General features: G+C 43.2%; 1 pseudogene; it reads right to left on the bottom strand.

The window, feature by feature from the left end:
* Positions 1 to 7,053: 7,053 nt before the first annotated feature.
* On the bottom strand, positions 7,054 to 7,161 carry LOC133384722 (U2 spliceosomal RNA; annotated as a pseudogene).
* Positions 7,162 to 21,404: the final 14,243 nt, after the last annotated feature.

The raw sequence follows: 21,404 nt of genomic DNA, 5'->3' as shown, positions 1-21,404 counted from the left end.
GAGCATAAATGTAACTCCTTTATTTTGGAGACAGAAGCAAATAGGTTATGTTCAATTGTGGCTCAGGCACTTGGTCTAAAGTGTTTTAGGGGTGTTGTTGATCCCCTACACAATCAGTTCAGAAAAAGAACAACAACAACAAAAGAATAATTTTAAAACTGTGGTATAATCTAATAAAAATAGATTCAGTTTAAGCTGATAACATTTTTTTAACCAAACAATGCTATCAAATTAGGTTATAATATTTGCACACCTTCCCCCTTTATTTGTGTATATGTATTTACACAATAGTTGATGCACTTTCCAGCTTCAGATTCACAGTTCCTGTAAATCTTTAAATGAACTAGTTTGAATATTTAATACTTATTTAATTTTTGCAACTAGAAATTTGATTCTCCCCTGTCCTCCCTCATGCTTTGGAGCTGAATCTGTTAATAATCTGTCACATACCATAAAATACAATTTTACTACTACTGCATACATCAGTATATTTTCCGTTACCTGTTCAAAAAATATTTTCATTCATCACACAATTACCCATTTGAAGTGACCTCTACTTCACCTCCCGATTTCTTTCACAATGTATTCACTATTGGATTTGAGTCTAAAAACCGAGTAGTATTCAATAGTTCATTCCCAAGTATCTGTTCTGCATAAGGTGAACATAGAAATAGTGATTGGAGAAATATGATACCCTCATACACCAAACTGCTTGTTGGGGGGCCATCAAATTTTAAGAGGAAAAGGAAACACTAGACTGAGGGCTCAGGCCACAGTTTTATACCTTTTAAGTCTTACACCATTTGTAAGGATTTGTTTGTTTTATGTTGTAATTTGCCTTGATTTTCTTTTTGAAAGGCAGGATATAAATACATTAAATAAAACAAAGTCTGCATGGATCATAAAGTAAGTACTGGAGCTCACACCTGTATTACACATTTACATAATTTGTGTCAGTTATACTGAAGTTTTGTCCTCCTAAAGTCATCTATATCAGATTTATTATCCTGAGATGGATCAAGTCTGTCATTTTCCTTTTCCAACAAAGAGCATGCTCACAGTAGCGTAATGCACAGGGCAGGGCCACTTTGGCCCCAGCCTAGCTATATTTTGTGCTAAAAACAGCTGCTTGGGAATTCATAGCGTTAAGGCATGCCATACTGCTCAGCTGTTTGTAAACCTTAGACGGGGGAATAAGGAGTTGTGCTGTTTTCAGTGTATCACAATTTAAAAATAGCTGAGTCAGGGATGCTTGGTTTCAGCGTGAAAGTATAGCCTTGCTCATCATTAATGCTAAGTTAGATTTTTTAAAAATACGTATTTGCTACCTGGGTGTGTTTTCTCTGGACTGAATTAAGAGTGTTGGAAAGCTTCAGGCAAGTTGCCTGAGCCAGGATTTTTATCTGTCACCTTACAGTCAGGGCCGGCGCCAAAGGGCAGTCAGGTCAGGCCCTAGCTGAGGGCCCCTGCAGCCCGGAGGGGCCCCTGAAGGGCTCCTCCTTAGGGTGTGGGGGTAGCACTCCCCTGCTGCGATCCTTGGCAGGGCCAATTCCTGACCCTGCCACAGATCACAGAGACAGAGCCCCCAGCCTCCCCACAGACCATGCGGGCCCACAGCACCCTCCCACTCCACCTATCTCTCCTCCCTTTCTGTGAATGCCCTGCGAATGCAGCTGCCATCAACCAAGATGGCAGCAGAGGCTTCTCTAAAGGGCTGATGGCCCTGCCATCATCTTAATTGATGGCAGGCATGTGTGCGCACGCAGCATAGCATGCATGCGTGCCATCAGTGAAGATGGCGGTGGGGGTATTAGCCCCTTAGAGAAGCTTCTGCCGCCATCTTGGTTGATGGCATTCACAGAAAGAGAGAAGAGGTAAGTGGAGCGGTTGTGCCAGGGCCGGCTCCAGGCATGCGGGGGCCTTTGGGCATCAGCTTGCCCTGGGCCCCCGGTGGGTGGGTGGGTGTGCGCATGCGTGTGCGTATGCACACATGCCCCCACGCCCCCTCATGCGGCCCCCCTACCTCTCTACAGTAGTCTTTACCATTGCCCTTAATTAAGATGGCGGCCGCAGTTTCCCTAAGGGGAATGAAGCCTCCGCCACCATCTTTGTTGATGGCACACATGCATGCCACACACACACACACACACACACACACACACACACACACACACACACACACACACACACACACACACATCTTTGCCATCAACTAAGATGGCGGCAGCGGCTTCAGTACCTTAGGGAAACTGCGGCCGCCATCTTAATTAAGGGCAATGGTAAAGACTACTGTAGACAGGTTGGGGGGGCGCGTGAGGGTGCGGGGGGGCACGGATCACGGAAGGGGAGCGGAGGGCCCCTCAGGGGCTCCTGTAGCTCCGGGGCCCTCGGGCCAGTGCCCAACCTGGCCGCCCTTTAAAACCGGCCCTGGGTCCTGCATGGTCTGTGGGGTGGTGCTGGGAGAGGGGGACCCCGAGGCAGGCTGGCGCCCAAGGGCTCAGTCATGGCTGGTGCCAGCCCTGCTTGCAGTATTCAACATCTTACTTTGTTATGTGTGTACCCGTCACGTCAGTCACTTTATAATAGATATGTTTGTTCTTATTTTAGTGGTGAGAAGCACATTCAAGTAAATTTATTTATTTAAAATATTTCTATCCTGCCCTTCTACCCTACAATAGGGCACCCAGGGCGGTTACAATAAAATCACACACATATATAATAAAATACACAATAAAATACACAATAAAACATTAAAAATTACAGTAAATTAAAATGTATAAAATACTATTAAAATACATAATATGCATTATGCACATACATACAAACATAAAACATGTATATATGTACATACACATATAAGAAGGTGAGAATAAAAGAACTTAAAAGATAAAAATAAAAGATAAAAAACTTAAAACAGTGTCAGGCTGACCCGTCAGTCCCAACCAAAGGCTCTCCGGAACAAAATAGTTTTTACAAGTTTCCGGAAGACCATCAGGGAGGGAGCAAAGCAGGCTTCTTGGGGCAGGGAATTCCAAAGTCTGGGAGCCACAATTGAAAAGGCTCTCTCCTGCGTGCTTCCCATAAACAGGCTTCTATATGTTCTCTTTAATGTGTTTCTATACTATGCAGGCACCTTTATGGCAACAAGACAATTAACTAATTTCAAAATTTATTAAAATTTAGATACCACTTTATTGTAAAACACCTCTGAGCAGTTTACAAAAGACATTACAAAATTATTTAAATGTGCGCAAGAGCAGGTCTGCATGGAGTAGTTTCATGACACCATTTTACCATTTTCTCTGAAGTTAATTATGCTTAGAGTAGACTCAATGAAATCAATGGAACTTATGTTACTCATGAGTCATGACTCACTTAAGTTCCATTGATTTCAGTGGGCCTACTTTAAGCTAAGTGTAGAACCAACCCATCATTATCATAGAAATCTCAGCTTCTTTGGATTGTAAACTAAGCCACATTTTAAGGTTTACTGAGATCCTCCCCACCCTTGATTGTTAGGGTCCATTCCCACATTTGGCTGCTCCCCTACTTCTTTTTGCTGTTTGTAGTTTTATGTTTAGACTCAAATAATCATTTTTATATGTCTAGATAATCCTTTTACCATTGTAGGACAACTGCCAAATCATGCTTTTTCTTCAATAAAGCCAACATGAAGGGTTTAATATTTTACTATTGTGTTAGCTCTTCCTTAAATTTAAAATATTCAGCACACAGTTATGTTTTTCTTAAGCTTGATCACTGTAACTTGGCTTGCTGAACTCTCAGAATGCAGCCATGAACCACTCTTCACCAGAATATTGGTACTTCATTCCAATGTCCTTGTAAAAATGTAGTCCTTAAAAATGGATGAACTGGTAATAAGTTAGCTATAAACCATCATCTAACGGCAGTTCTTGAGACACTTTAAAAATTATTAATGTTATATATAAAGAGGGGGGATGATATAAAATTATCATTATTATTATTATTAATCTTTCTTGGGTATATCTACAATACAAACATTATTCTAGTGCCCCCCATCCCAGCTTTGGCTATGAAAAATACTATATTGATGTGTTTTAATTTTTTTTATTACTTCTGACTTTATCTTTTAAATGTTTTTTCATTGTTCATTGTTTATTGTTTATTTTATTATTTCTTGTAAACTGTTTAGAGGTTTTGTTATGATCAAGCGGTATATAACTTTTGCTAAATAAATAAATATTCCTCTGAGTTTAAACTCTGCGTACTTTACTGAACCAGATTTAGAAAGCAAAAAATGGTTAAAATTGTATTTACATTTGGTTCATGAATCAACACTTAAAACATTTGAACTGAATCTTGCCTTCTTCACCTAGATTATTTCACAACTGCAGTGCAATGCATAGAATATCCCCAGCAGCTATGTTATGACTGAATGGTTTAAGGAATTAGCAGCTTTCCAAGCCACTGGCACAGAACAAGTTGTGTTGTGACTGGTGATGGAGTCCTGAGTGACTTGGCCTCAACACTGGGAAGCAAACCAGTGCAAACAGGTGAATACTGAATTAAAACCAAGATATACAAATCTTTTATGTTTCTGTTAATACTTAGGACTACACCAAAATTGGAACATAAGCAGCATGAAGGACCTCAACCATAATTATAAGAAAAGACAGGGCTGCTTTTTACATAACATCTACCAATATGTACCTTAAGACAAGGACATTTCTGACAAATGTTCAGTGATATTGCTACCTAATTTTTTAAAATGAAAAGGTCCATCAAAATGGGTTGGATACATTTTCCTAATTTTTGCTGTGCAGTACTGATATAAACCTACAATTCTTGTCATGCTCTGTTCTCAGTTCCCTATCATTTCATCCCACACCCACCCTTCTTATGAAACTGAAATGGAAATCTCTGGGCTCTTTCAGTCTTATGCCTCTTTTTCCTACATAACCCCATTTCTAGCTCTCTGCCACCTCTAGCACTTCTGTTGCTGCCATTGCTGGTGCAGTGACATTTATTTCTGTAAGTCAGATGTGGATCACAGGAACATAGAAGGTTGCCTTATGCCAGTCAGATTATTTGCCCAGTACTATCCCTGTATTTTATACTCTGACTGGCAGCAGCTGTCCAGGGTTGAGGTCACATCCATGCTATATACATTTAAAGCACTCATACACCACTTAACAGTAATGGTTCTCGCCCTTCCCCAAGAATTCTGGAAACTGTAGTTTGTTAAGGATGCTGAGCCTGAGAGTTGTTCGGATACTCCTCACAGAGCATCCTTAACAGCTCCCAAGGTTCCTTGGGGGAAGCCATGACTGTTAAAGTGGTATATGAGTACTTTAAATGTATGGTGTAAATGTGACCTCAAGTCAAGATTCTTTCACATCAGCAGCTGGAGGTGATGCCAGAGACTGAATTTGTGAACTGCTGAATTAAGAGGATGGAATCTATCATTGAGGCATGGTCCCTACCCATGATTTCAGCACACTTGACAGGGCAATGTGATGTCACAGTACCCAATGGCTCAACGTGCATTTCTGAATGCTAAAACAAAACCCCAAACCTGCCCAAATTTATTCAACCCAGTTTTACATCTGTTGTGGCATTTTTCTTAATGTCTCAGCCAACAGGGTATGCCAGAACGTAGGCAGTTGCTATTTCTCTCTGGATCAATGACAGAGCATTTTGACTGCACCTAAGGAGTCTGTTTCCAGGGTAAACTATAGCAAACATAGATATTGTGCACCTCCTTCCTATATGAGTAGTGTGACTAAAATGTTGTTTACTGCTGTAATCGGACTGATGCCCTAGGAAGGCCATTAACATTCCCATTATGAATGGACAATTTTTAGTGGTCTAGTTTGCTTGCTTAAATTCTTATAGAACCTCAACTGCATTCCATATCCCTATGACTAAAATCCCTAAATAAAAGGTTAGAAAGTGAAATTATTTTTGAACCAAGCTGAAGAGAAGTGATTGGGTTAGACAGTTTAGTATGAATTATGACTTGGGATATGTTAACCCAATGTACTTGACCTCTTTCAATGGATTCTGTAGTGGCTGTTATCAAGTTCATTAGCCGTGTTTTTGTAACTTTCCTAATATACATATTTTTGAGCAGTGGTGCTCTAGCATAATTCCCTAGGGTTCTTCAAGAAAGGAAGTGGAGAATGTTCTTTTCAAAAGCATGAAGTGGGAAAATGTTAAGAACTATTTATAGTGGCACTTAGGCCGTGGAGATCCCAGACATTATCTGTCTATTTATAGCTATTATTTTGGTTAAAAAGATGTAGCCAAAATCATTTATGTGCTTTTATCAGTCACTTAAAAGTGATAACCTTCATTCTGGAAGATATTAAGATAGCCATGTGGAAACAAAAGAATAACATAAAATATTGAGTCAGCTTGTGCCAATAGCCTGCAATACAGCACACATAGAGAACCAGTTCCAATATTCTGAAGTCTATGTATAATATAATATTCAACTTGGGATACGTGTACATGCAGCTGATCCCTGGGATTCTACCACCTTGAAAAAGGGATGGAGGGATAATGTTTAGATGTTAAAGAATACTATAGAAACTGCTTTTCTGTAGGTTTCATCCCGCAGGACCATTTGGATAGATCCTTCTTTTGCATTGAGCCATCTTTTTAGGATCCAGGGCAATGACAAGTTGAAAGACCTGCATGACTGGCCTTGTCCATGTGCTGCCAGATATAGTGTAATTAACACACACATAAAAGTTCCCATTTTGCTGCTGTAACATCTGAAGTGGTCAGAGTCTCAAACTAGGACTGAGGAGACCCAAGATCAAATTCCCTCTCATCCATTAAGCTCATACTCAAGGTTGTCCTTGGGTCAGTCAGGATCTCTCAACCAGACCTACATCACTGGGTTGCTGTGTGGATGAAATAGCTTGTACTCCTTGGAGGAAAGGCGGGCTATTGTTAGTTGCTTGTTACATGAAGGCCTCCAAGTGACTTACAACATTCTTAAAAATGAAAATAAATATATTGTACCATATAACAAAATAATAACCACCACCCCATACAGCTACAAAAAGCTTTGGCAGTACACTAATACAAACAACATAATTTTAGTCTATCAAATGAGTGGGCAAAAAGAAGGTACTACACTTGATCTTAGCCAAAAGGCCGAGAAGCGATGGCAAAAAGAAGGTAATGAAAGTGCCAGGTGGACCTCACTGGGGAGTGTATTCTACAGATAGGGAGCCACAGCTGAAAAGGTCCTTTCCTTATATAAATGAAACAGAAGTAATTAGTTAGTAAAGGATGCTTCGTAAGCATGGTGTAGGCAGATAGGATATGGGTGGGTCTGCTGCCCCGCCATGCATATCTGACTTGCAGATTTCAAACACCATAGTTTTTCATTATTTTCTGATATATAATTCTATGGAGGACTGCAGCAATAGTACATTTACAATACTAGTACTACCACCACCACCACACACACAGTGTACTTTTTGTAACTGCTCAGAGGGCTCCCACGCCAGCCATGGCATGGAAACAGCACTGTCTGTGCATCCAACTTCCTCTGGTGTTTGTTTTAACTTTTGTTGGCATTAAATTCTGTAATTTACTATACATACAACCAGTGCCATTGATCTCTGTTTGTGAGGTACCACTGGTAGTAACCTTACTACTATGTGCAGGCTTATAAATTAATTTTCAGCACCTGATGATTGCAGTGTCACATGATGGCTTTCATGTGTGAATACATCATCACAGATCTAACACCAACAACTTTTTCATATCACCCAAAATGTTTTCAGTAGTCAGTTTAAACATTCAGTTGCCATTCATCAAGTGTTGAGGGCTCAAGTAATATACCTGTATGTGTGAACATTGCATGTGTATGGAAGAATTCCCTTGGCTTACTTTTCTGGAATACAGGTATGACCAACATAGAAAAATGTCATTAGTGCTATTTCCCTTGATTATGGGCATTTGTTTGTGTATAAGGGACCAAAGAACATTAGATCACAGTGAATTCTAAAGAGTATTTCCTTACAAGAGCCCAAATGCCTTACTTTTTGTCATTTAGCATTTTGATACTTTTTACATGTCAATGAAATGGACTGCCTTCAAGTCGATCCCGACTTATGACGACCCTATGAATAATAATAATAATAATGATAAGTGGTATTCAGCGGGGGTTTACTATTGCCTCCCTCAGAGCTTGGAAAAGTTACTTTTTTGAACTACAACTCCCATCAGCCCAATCTAGTGGCCATACTGGCTGGGGCTGATGGGAGTTGTAGTTCAAAAAAGTAACTTTTCCAAGCTCTGCTCCCTCTGAGGCTAGTCCTCCCCAGCTGGCTAGGGCCTGCTCAGCTTGCCACAGCTGCACAAGCCAGCCCCTCCTTGTCCGCAACTGCCAGCTGGGGGGCAACTGGGCTCCTTGGGACTATGCAGCTTGCCCACAGCTGCAACTTTTAACATCGGATATTAAAATATATAAAACTGTCACATTTGTAAAAAAACCACTTTAAATAAGATCAGGAGTTTACTGAGAACAAAACAAAATAATTGTTTCCTATACTCTGCTTTTTCTTGTAATTGAGTGTGTATCGCCTGGGTAATGTCAGAGAAAATATAAATTATTTCCCATAAAGCAGCAGCATTTTGCCCTCCAGCTCTGCAACCGACAGTTACTGTGTACAATTAAAATGAGCTCTTGCTAGTCAGGGAGAGAGGAAGTCCGCCTGTCAGTTTGGATTCACACAGCTGTTGTTGAAGTCGCGTGAAGGCCTTTTTCTGTCACTGTGCATGAGCTCTGTGAACTTATAAGTGAATTTTCTCCCAGCCCTGCTAGCCTTTGGCATGACACACCACCATGTTCTGGAGACGCGCTGTGTTCTAAACCTATAATGCTCAATAGGACCCATTTTTAATTTGTACAAATATATGTCCAGGGCCAACATCAGGAGCCAGCATTGTTGGGCACCTGCTAAGACTCATGAGGGCACTGCTGACCACCAAAACACCTGGCCCTCCTAATTATGCCTCTACCATTGCTCCCTTTATTTTTTCCCTCTGGCCAAGAAGGAAAGCACAAGTGATGGGAGTGAGGAGGAGCTGTAGCCACTGAGGTCAGCTCACTCACCTGCCCTTTTCCTTTCATCAGGGCTGGGGCCAGAAGCAGATGAGGAATGAGTGGGCAATGGTTGGGAAATAAAGAGGAGGAAGCTCAGTTGCCCAAGCGTACCTGACATGCAGTACCAAGGCTAACACTCTGAACCTGTGAAACTCCGAAAACATATTTACAGTAGGGCCCCACTCATGTGGCGGGTTACGTTCCAGACCCCCGCCTAAAAGTGAAACCCGCCAAAAAGTGGAACTCCGTCAATAAAATGGTGCCCAACGCCCAAAAAACACCGTAAAAGCGGAACAAGCGCCGTATGAGTGGGGCCTTACTCTAATTGAAAGCTGCCATATTAGTGGACCACCAAAAAGCGGGCCACCAAAAAGTGGGGACCTACTGTACATATAACGGACTCATGCTTTACCATTCCAAGATTTTGAAGATTCACCTTTTTTTTTGTTTTAATTATACCACTACTGTGCATGGCTCTTTGCAAAGTACAAGAGGACAGGGCCTACCCTGTCAAGAATTTCACACAGGGGAAATAACAAATGAAAGGGAGGGAGATGGAACCAGGGGTAAAGAAGGGAAGGCCATGTTCTTATTTCAAATACACATAAGCCACAGCGGAGGCTGGCCCATTAGGGCAAGTGGGGCACTGCCCCACCAACCTCAGAGTGCTCTCTGCCAGCACTCACTTATTTATTATTTGATTTATATCCTGCCCTTCCTCCCAGCAGGAACCCAGGGTGGCAACCTCCTTACATAACTTGCCAACTTCCTTACTTAAAACCAGTCCAGGGAGTGGCATTGGCTGTGTCCACTTCTTCCTCCTTCTCTTTAATCTCAGTGTTGCCCCTGTAGAACCCAGCAGGGAAGAGGGTGGGAGACAAAGTCAGTATGAGTTAGCTCTGGCTCCACCTACTGTTGGGCTCTCTGTCTTCCACCCCACCAGCCCCAATGGGCACCAGCCACCACTGATAAGATGCCTTCAGGCATATAGAATTTCTCTCCATGTATAGCCCTCGTCAGGCCTTACATTCCCAATTAAAGTAAGTACAGAGAAGTGGGAGGGAGTGGGTACCAGGGCATTAGATCCACCCCTCCATTGCTGTTTTTATCACTTTCCAGCTCATGGAAGGTGATTGTATTGGCAACCAACTGGGTGGGAAGGATTTAGCATGCTCATCCCTCCTGCTCACATGCTTACATTAATTGGGAACATAACGCCTGAAGAAGGCTATAAATGCAGAGGAAATTTATACAAATTTCTTAAAAATAAGTCTCAGAATGTGCAGTGGAGCTTATTCCCAGATAAAACAACAGAGTCTTGTGGCACCTTAAACACTCTTTGTTGTTTTTGCTGCAACACAGTAATATCTACCCCATTGGAAATTATTCCCACATAAGTGTAACTAGAATTACAGCCTTGGACTTAGAGCAGGGCATAGAAAGTAAGAAAAATAAACTCCAGCCACTGAGTGTCCCATTGAGAATAAAACCCATTGGAATGTCTTGACTCATTCAAGTTACTGGGGGAGATTCTTTATTTAAACCGGTAGAAGCCTTGCAACTAAAAGTGTGAGCCAGGAACCTCCCAATTTGAATCTTACTTCAGTCACAAACCTAATATGGAGTCTTATGAAAGCCCATATTTTCTCATGTTTCTCTGTAATATTCAGGATACCAATCCAATTTATAAGATTGCTGTAAGGACTACTAAGATCGTAAAATGTGCTGGAAAAGCACTAGAATAGTAATAACAATAATTGCAATAATTGAGCTTTTAAAGTAACTATTATACAAGGGAATTCTTAAATATTTCAGAATATAAAAGGGCCATTCACTTTTCAAAACTACTATGTGGAAAGGATTTAGGTTTATATCACTGCAGATGCCTCAGATGTAGCAAGAAAAATCAAGCGACATTCTAATGAAAATAATGAATCCCAGTCAGGATCATGTACAGTAACAAATTAACAAAACAGAAAGTAATGAGCTCATTTTGTGATGAGGCAATTTAGGAATTTTTGATGTTTACAGACTTTCATAATATGATATCACACCCACCATGCAATACAGGACACAGGATATTTACATCTAAATATCAAACAAACCCAGGCTGAAACGGACTATAAACGGGGAGGAAATGGCCTGGACAAAGGTGGCAGAACTTCCTTGATATAAATATCAAATCAGACCTCCTATTAACGCAAAGGTGGCTATTAACAGGATGAAAATTGATGCACGTATACACACAATGCATGTGCTTTAATTAATGAAGGCTGTAAAGTTCAGATTCTAGAGTGTTTGGACCACTGCTTTTCTCCCGTTGCCTGAAAGCTTTTCATGCTATTTTCTAAGTATTTGGAGCTGGAGGTAGGAAGGTGGGAAACTGTCATAATGATGACAGTAACTACTTATGAGTGTGTCTCAGTGTTACACAGTGCAAGCATTGTGCCATCCCTCTTGCTTTGTTTAGGGTGCCACTTAAACTGTTACACTGAAAGATGCCCACAATGCAGTAGCTAATGCAAAGAGAGGTCAAACAGCACATGTGTTTATGTTTTCCAGGCTTTACCTTGATATGCATTTACTGATTTATTTTAAATTTAAGCTAAGTTGACGCTGGAAATCACTATAAAGGCAAATCAATTCCATCAGAAGATGTTCCTGTATACCTACATGTGAGTAGAGATGTGAAGGCCTGGAAAATCTCCAGAAAAATTAGGAAAAAAACGGGTTTTTTCCAGAAGCCGTTTTTGGTTTTTTTCTGAAAAATGGAAAAAAAGAAGAAAAAATGGGTTGTGGAATGTTTTATTTTAGCATGATGAATAAAATGTTTCATTGAATCTTGGTTCCCCCCCCCCTTTCCTCAGTTCTTTTTGTGGGAATGGATGCTTTATGTCTGCTTGACATTGTGTTGGACTAGTGGAGATATAAATAATTTTCTTTGTTATTAATGTTGATGGTTTCTTCTGGTTTTTTTAAATTGTTTTTTGCCTGCTCCTCATAAACTGTCAAAATGAAAGAGGTTCCTTACAGTTCAGGATCTTGTAAATACATTTGTTACCAAAAAAAGGTAAAAATTTAAAAAAGTAATTTCAATTTGTAATAATTGTTTGAATAAAATGTACTTTTAATATACCAAATGTGAGTTTTATGCCAAACCAACTTGTACTTAATTACATTTTATGTTCCTGAAGTACAAAGTGACTTTCAATCTGTAAAAAGTGCTAATATTGCATTATTTCAATTTTTTTCAATTTTTATGAAAATTTCCATTTGTTTCCTGAAAAAATCAGTTTTTTTCCCCATGGCTTCAAAATTTCCAGAAATTTTACATCTCTACATATGAACATCCTTGTTCCTTCCAATAACTTGTTATGAGGCATCTGCAGACAGGTATATGGAAATGCCCTATGGAACAAGGTGGGCCCATGCCAGGATCCTTAAAGAACCTTCCTGAAAGTTCACCTCCAATTCAGAAGTAAAAACATTTTGTCTATAAAAATGCTTACGCATTCACTGGGAGACTAGTGTTAAATAGCTCACTGACTCCAAAAATCATAGCAACAGCAAAATCATATTATTTAGGAATTTCAAATAACACAGCATAATGCAAATATTTTTATCACTTTCAAGAAGTTGTTGTATTGAAGAAAGAAGCACTTCAAAGTTTTGGCCCAGAACACGATGAAAAAATGAGAGCTAAACCAATCTGTGCCCTAGGAAAGAGACTGCAGATGGCTCCTACTTTAGCACCAGCACAGTCTTTTACTAGCTTATTATCCACAATATATGCTGCCTAGAGGCCTGTATAGCAGAAAACCCTGTGCAACAAATGAGATGTCAGCTCCGCCCACTTATCATTAGCTTTCAGCCTTGCCATCAAACACCCCCAGGCAATCTCATTATTATTACTAGCTGCTGTGGGTGGAAGAAAGTTATTTTAAGGCCCTATTTTATGATGAAAAGGACCTCTGTACAGTGGGTTGAAGCATTAAGAACACTGTCTTCTGATAACAGATGTTTCAATTCAGGAAGCACAGTTAGGTGGAAGGTTAAGTATGAATGCCTTCAGCTTGTTGTGATACTTTATGGAAGATAGCTATGGGGAATCAAAACGTCAGGAAACAGTTCCATTTATTTAAGAAACAATAAAATGGACCCTAAAACTGAGCTTTTTATGAGGAAGTAGAACACCTTCTTATTTCTGACATCATATATGTGCTTGTTAGGAGATGCCTTTATACAAGTTCCTTTCAGGAGTGTTCTAATTGTTTTCAACAGAAAAAAATATTTTAAAAGTTTTATTTTTGTATCAGGTTGAATGGGAAAGCCAGATTTTAGTGCGCTTCCTATATATCAAATTGTATTTCATGAACCCAAATACTAGTTTAACAGCTGGAAAACAGAAATAGGTATTTGAAAATATCAGTTCCTCTTAAGGCAATGTGAACAATGAAAGTGTCCTCCTTCAGGCCATGTAGACAAACTCCAAATCTGAATTGGAGAAAGAGAAGTTTTTTCCTTCCATTCCCAGGTGATGAAAGCTATAAATGCTGTTATGCTACTGGTATGCCGAAAACCTCTGAACTGTCACCAGAACAGCTACTGGCCAGTCTGTATGCTAATATTTGACAATACCCAACACACTGAATTGCCACAAACTGGTCTGTTTGAATGATGTTCATCCACAGAATGATATTTATTGCTGGATACATCCAGGTTGTGTTCGTATGTTTGAAAATAATCTTAATGTCTCTTGATGATAGCAGTGAAATCCTTCAGCTGTGGGAAGAGTGTGGGTGTGTGTGATATATAAAATGAATCTATGTGCAATAAACTCACAATGTTATCTATGACACACAACAGAATTTACCACTAGATTCCGATAGGCCACTCCTATCGTTCACATGAGCAGCAATTATACAAACAGAAGTTAATGCAGCATCTGACTAAAATACAAACTGGGGCACAACTAGACAGTTCTGCTCTAATCATCTGAAATTCCCTGGCCCAGTCCTTGATGAAGTATTCCGCTGATACAAAGCTGTGGCAGCATTCGGAAGATGGGACTGCTCTGATAGCTCTCAGGAATTGGTTCAAGGTGTTGGCCAATAGCTTGGCTTCTCTCTCTCCACAGACCCCAGTAGTGATGCAGAGTTCCTGCTGTTAGGTCCTATACTGTACTGCAGGGGTGGGGAACCTCTGGCCCTCCAGATGCTATTGAACTCCAGCTCCCACCTGACCCAAACAACACAGCTAATAGTTAGGGATGATGAGAATTGTAGCTTTACTACAGTGGTTTCCCACAGTAGTGTGAAATGGGCCCAAGTGCTACATCCAGGAAGAGACATTTAGTTATTTGATTAGATTTATATCCCGCCCTTCCTCCCAGCAGGAGCCCAGGGCAGCAAACAGAAACGCTAAAAACACTTTAAAACATCATGAAAAGACACCTTTAAATACATTAAAACAAAACGTTAAAAACATTTTTAAAATCTTTAAAAACATCTTTTAAAAAAGGGTTAAAACATTATTAAAAAAAACATTAAGCAATTCTAACACAGACGCAGAATGGGATAGGTCTCAACTTAAAAGATTTGTTGAAAGAGGAAAGTCTTCAAAAGGCACCGAAAAGATAGCAGAGATGGCGGCTGCCTAATATTCAAAGGGAGGGAATTCCACAGGGTAGGTGCTGCCACACTAAAGGTCCGTTTCCTACATTGTGCAGAACAAACCTCCTGATAAGATGTTATCTGTAGGAGGCCCTCACCTGCAGAGCGCAGTGATCAACTGGGTATATAAGGGGTAAGATGGTCTTTCAGGTATTATTATTATTGTTGTTGTTGTTGTTTCTTTCTACCCCGCCTTTTGGCCAAAAGGCCCTCAAGGCGGCTTACAAAAAAAATAAACACAAATATAAAAATACATCAATAAAAACAATACAATTTACAAAAAGCAGCAGTTACAACATCCAATAAAATACATTAACAAATCACAAAGCAAAAATTCACTCCTCTCCTTGGCCTTCTAAAAAGGGCCCAGGAGAAAAGATGGGAGGCAAACGCCCATCTCCAAACCGGCAAAGACACACACAAAGCAAGAAAAGCCCCTCTAGAAAGAACAGAGAGAGGAAGCCGGCCCAGCAATGGCGGACAAGGGAAACAGCAGCAGAGTCAACACTGTCCCGGGAAATGTGCCGCTCCGGTGAACCTTCCCAGTCTAGGCTCAAGGCACACCCTCCTCCGCATTCGTATCCTTCGTATCCTGGTCCCGAGCTGTATAGGGCTTTGTACACCAAAACTAGAACCTTGAACTTGGCCCGATAGCAAATGGGCAGCCAGTGCAATTCTTTCAGCAGTGGGGTGACACGTTGGCGATACCCTGCCTCAGTGAGTAGTCTTATGCCGCATTTTGCACCAGCTGCAGCTTCTGGACCAACTTCAAGGGCAGGCCCACATAGAGCACATTACAGTAATGCAGCCTGAATGTTCAGTGCGTGGACAACAGTGGTCAGGCTATCCCGGTCCAGAAACGGCTGCAGCTGTCTTACCAGCCGAAGCTGGTGAAAGGTACTCCTAGCCACGGAGGTCACCTGGGCCTCCAGGGACAAAAATGGATCCAGGAGGACCCCCAGACTATGGGCCTGCTCTTTCAGAGGGAGTACGACCCCATCCAAAGCAGGCAACTGACCAATCATCCGAACTTGGGAACCACCAACCCATAGTGCCTCCATCTTACTAGGATTCAGACTCAGTTTATTGGCCCTCATCCAGCCCACCACTCCAGGGCTTGCATGGCCTCTCCTGATTCAGATGTTATGGAGAAATAGAGCTGGGTATCATCAGCATACTGCTGACAACTCGCCCCAAAGCTCCTGATGACTGCTCCCAAGGGCTTCATATAGATGTTAAACAGCATGGGGGACAAGATGGTACCCTGCGACACCCTACAGCACAGCTGCCAGACAGTCACCCAATGCTATTCTCTGAGAGTGACCCTGGAGATAGGATCAGAACCACTGTAAAACAGTGCCTCCAATACCCATGAGTTGTTGTTTGGAAGTGGGGCAAGTGGGGACTAAACAGAGGTTTGTCCCCTCTTTGGTGGCAAGGAAATGTGGGAAAGTGTAAAGGTGAAGGGCAGCTAGGTGACACCTTTAGGCATCTTTGGAGGTGATTGGCGGTTCCGGAGGCCTGCAGCTCCGGGTTATACGGCCCGAGGGCAGGATATGGGTCGCCTTTGGGGCCAACATGTCTCATCCACTCGGAGTTTCAGGACACCGGGGGCAGGTGGTGATGCAGGTTGGCCTTCCTACACACCCTATGGGTGTGGTCAGGGCAAGGGGTTGGCAGATTGGCAGCCCCTTGCCTGGCAGGGGTTGAATTGCCCCAATAGCTGCAAGCAGGCTTTGCCTGACTCACCAGGAGAATCCCGCACTTATGTTCCCCTCTGTAGGTTTGTTATGCAATGTGAATTTGGTTAATAAAGTGGCCCGTTATTTAACCCAAATATATATTGTGTCTGTGTCTTATTTCACCCCTGGGCTGCAACTCCCCGCTCCGCATGGTACTTACCAGCTGCGGGGCGAGATTTGCGGCCTGGGGTGAAGCCCTAGCCGCCATTTAGAGGAAGGGCAGGCGCGCCAGGACTGGCATGACGTCATCAAGGCGCGCTGCGGGCGACGAGCGGCCAAGCCTATTTAAGCTCGCGCCGGCCCCTCACCCTCCTCTTCTTCTTTGGCACCCGCCCTATCCTCCCTCTGCTGCAGTGTGATTAATTTGGTCGCTTCAGGGCCGACTAGGAATTTTTGGCTTGCCTGCGCTTTAGCTGGCGGGTTTCTTTTGCCTACTCCATACTGTGGTTAGCAGTGAGGGGGCTCAGGGTTAGCACGGGTGCATTTCTGGTTATTAGGTTGATTTGGCTGTTTGATCTTAATATCTTAATTGGTCGCTTTATGGCAAGGAAGTGTGGGAAAGTGTAAAGGTGAAGGACAGCTAGGTGACACCTTTAGGCATCTTTGGAGGTGACTGGCGGTTCCGGAGGCCTGCAGCTCCGGGTTATACGGCCCGAGGGCAGGATACGGGTCGCCTTTGGGGCCAACATGTCTCATCCACTTGGAGTTTCAGGGCACCAGGGGCAGACGGTGACGCAGGTTGGCCTTCCGACCATCGTTGCCTCCTGAACTGCATGTCTGCACATGCCTGCCAAACTGAGGCCATGGCCTTCATTGCCTCGCCAACTGCATGTCCGCACATGCCTGCCAAACTGAGGCCATGGCCTTCTGTTGCCTCGCAAACTGCATGTCCGCACATGCCTGCCAAACTGAGGCCATGGCCTTCTGTTGCCTCGCAAACTGCATGTCCGCACATGCCTGCCAAACTGAGGGCCATGCCCTTCCGTTGCCTCGCCAACTGCATGTCCGCACATGCCTGCCAAACTGAGGCCCATGGCCTTCATTGCCTCGCCAACTGCATGTCCGCACATGCCTCATTACCGCCCAGGTGAATAACCAAAAACTGTGGCACATGACGAACCACTGCCGACTGGGAAAGCGTAGGAAGGAGCCCGTCCCAGCACATCCCTCGGCAGCCCAACCACTGTACTGTGGCCCACTGGCTAAGCCCCAGCTGTGTGCCAACACGTGGGAGTATGTCTGACCCAAGCAGACGTACCCAAGGCCGACTTCGCCTTATTATTATTATTTTTTTGTGGGATTAAGGAGGATTAATTTTATGATGTTTTAATTGGAAATTGGTTTTAAATTGTTTAGGACTGTGGTTTGTTTTTGTATATGTATATTATGTATAGCTTTTTGTTATTGTAAGTTGCCTAGAGTGTCCACTAACCTGGACAGATAGGCGACCAATAAATAAAATATTATTATTATTATTATTATTAACAGGGTCACACTTCCCCTGTTCTTCTCCTGATAAAGGTCATCCATCAAGGCGACCAAGGCCGATTCAGTCCCATAACCAGGCCTGAACCCAGACTGGGATGGGTCAAGATAATCTGTTTCATCCAAGAGTACTTGCAGTTGCTGCGCCACAACCCTCTCAATCACCTTCCCTAAAAAGGGGGTATTTGCAACCGGTCGGTAGTTGTCACAAACCAATGGGCTTTTTCAGGAGTGGTCGGATCACCGTCTCTTTCAAGGTGGCTGGAACCATTCCCTCCCGCAATGATGCGTTCATCACACCTTGGATCCACTCGGTCAGACCCCCTCAACAAGCTTTAATAAGCCAAGAATGGCAAGGGTTGAGAGGACTCGTTGCTGGCCACATCATTGCAAACACCTTATTTATTTAATTTAATTTATATACCGCCCTAAGCCAAAAAGGCTCTCTGGGCGGTGTACATAAAAGATAACACAAGCAAAATATATAAATACAGTAAATATAACAAAATCAAAAGTCAAAACAACAAACAACAACAACCAAGCAACATCAAAATATAACAATAATAAGATACTGTTTAAAATACACGATAAAAACAATTATTAAGATACATTTAAAAATGCCTGGGAGTATAAAAAGGTTTTCACCTGGCGCTGAAAAGATAGCAGCGTCGGCGCCAGGCATACCTCATCAGGGAGACTATTCCACAATTCGGGGGCCACCACCGAGAAGGCCCTAGTTCTGGTCACCACCCTCCGAGCTTCTCGATGGGATGGCACTCGGAGGAGGGCCTTAGATGTCGAGCGCAGTGTACGGGTAGGTTCGTATTGGGAGAGGCGTTCCACCAGGTATTGCGGTCCCATGCCGTGTAGGGCTTTATAGGTCAAAACCAGCACTTTGAATTTAGCCCGGAAACAAATAGGAAGCCAGTGCAGACGGGCCAGAACGGGTGTTATATGAGCGGACCTTCTGGTCCGCGTCAGTAGTCTGGCCGCTGCATTCTGGACTAGCTGTAGTTTCCGAACTATCTTCAAGGGCAGCCCAACGTAGAGCGCATTGCAGTAGTCCAACCTAGAAGTTACCAGAGCGTGAACAACTGAGGCGAGGTCGTCACTGTCCAGATAGGGACGTAGCTGGGCTACCAGTCGAAGATGGTAAAAAGCGTTCCGTGCCACCGAGGCCACCTGGGCCTCGAGAGACAAGGAAGGATCGAAAAGGACTCCCAAGCTACGAACCTGTTCCTTCAAGGGGAGTGTAACCCCATCAAGAACAGGATGAACATCCTCCATCTGGGCAGTGAAGGCACTCACCAACAGCGTCTTGGTCTTGTCTGGATTGAGCTTCAGTTTGTTAGCCCCCATCCAGTCCATTATCGCGGTCAGGCAACAGTTTAGCACGTTAACAGCCTCACCTGAAGAGGATGAAAAGGAGAAATAGAGTTGCGTGTCATCAGCATACTGATGACAACGCACCCCAAAACTCCTGATGACCGCACCCAGCGGCTGCATGTAGATGTTGAAAAGCATGGGGGACAGTACCAATCCCTGCGGAACTCCACAATGGAGAGTCCAGGGTGTCGAGCAGTGTTCCCCAAGCACTACCTTCTGGTGACGACCCACCAAGTAGGAGCGGAGCCACTGCCAAGCAGTACCCCCGACTCCCAACTCCGTGAGTCTCCCCAGAAGGATACCATGGTCGATGGTATCAAAAGCAGCTTAGAGATCAAGGAGAATCAACAGAGTCACACTCCCCCTGTCCCTCTCCCGACAAAGGTCATCATACAGGGCGACCAAGGCTGTTTCGGTGCCAAAACCGGGCCTAAAACCGGATTGAAATGGATCAAGATAATCAGTGTCATCCAAGAGCCCCTGGAGTCGGCCGGCAACCACCCGTTTACATCATCAGGCCACATCAAGTGAAACCGTTCCCACGAAGTTGCATTGGAACCTCATTGGGGACTACAGTAGATGTGGAGGGGGCATCAAGACTGCTACGGAGGCGAGCAACTTTACCCTCAAAGTGCCTTGCAAACAATTCACAGTGGGCCTCCGAAGGATCTAAAACTCCATTTCCTGGAGTTGATGTCAACAGACCCCTGACAATACAGAAAAGCCCCACTGGATGGCTACTTGAGGATGTGATGGAGGCAGAGAAGTGGGCCTTCACCGCCACCAGTAGGCACGGTCATGATGTTTTACTCATGCCCAATCAGCCTCACAGCATGTCTTTCGCCACTTGTGCTCTAGCCGTCATCCAGCTTGTTTCATTGTCCTTAGCTCACTGGTGTACCAAGGTGCAGGTCGGGCTCCACAATGCCAGAGAGGGTGCTCAGGGGCAACCGTGTCAAGAGCCCAATGCACCTTGCTGTTCTACAGCGTGACAATGGCTTCAACAGGGTCACCTGCTCTATCTACTGGGAACTCCCCCAGGGCATTCAGGAATCTTATGGATTCTATTAGGCTCCGGGGGCGGACCATCTTAATCTGTCCACCCCCCCCATGCAGGGAAGGATCGGAGCCATAAGTCTAAACTTCACCAGGAAGTGATCTAACCGTGACAATGGGATGACATCCACTCCCCTATCTCCAGACCACCCCTTCCTCCATCTGGAGCAAAAACCAAGTCGAGGGTGTGCCCTGCCCTATGTGTTGAGCCAGTAACAACTTGAGACAGCCCCATGGTCGTCATGGAGGCCATGAAGTTCCAAGCCGGAACACTAGAGGCAGCCTCAGCATGGACATTGAAATCACCCAGCACTATTGTTCTGGGCTCCTCCAACACCACAGCAGAGACAGCCTCTGACAGCTCAGTCAGAGAAGCTGCCGAGCAGCAGGGTGGACGATACACCAGCAGCAACCCTAGTTTACTGTCTCCTCGGCCCAACACCAGGTGCAGGCCCTCACAGCCAGCTCCAAGACAGAGTGGTTTCCTGGTGATTTATATCCTGCCTTTCCTCCCAGCAGAAGCCCAGGGCGGCAAACAAAAACACTAAAAACACTTTAAAACATAATAAAACAGACTTTAAAATACATTAAAACAAAACATCTTTAAAAACATTTTTTTTAAAAGTTTTCAAAAGATCTTTTTTTAAAAAAGGTTAAAAACATATTAAAAAGCAATTTCAACAGACGCAGACTGTGTTATCCTTTTACATAAGGATCTTTGCAGATATGCATGTGCATGTGTGTTTAGAACAATTCTCCAGTGTAACCTCTGGTGAATACTGATTTGTCACTAATACCAGGGGAAAATGTTCTTGTTTTTAACTAAAATCAGAGCTGTTTAACAAAAAAGCTATACGTGTAAAACCTGAGACAGCTATCAAGTGAGTAGAAAATTTCCTTTGAACGCAAAGATTTCTGTAGAGCCTCTGTAATTTAAATACGCTTGTTGTA

Source organism: Rhineura floridana, chromosome 4 (assembly GCF_030035675.1).
Source record: "Rhineura floridana isolate rRhiFlo1 chromosome 4, rRhiFlo1.hap2, whole genome shotgun sequence".
NCBI classification, from domain to species: domain Eukaryota; kingdom Metazoa; phylum Chordata; class Lepidosauria; order Squamata; family Rhineuridae; genus Rhineura; species Rhineura floridana.
The sequence above is the reverse complement of the archived record's forward strand: the minus strand, read 5'-3'. Positions and strand labels throughout refer to the sequence as shown.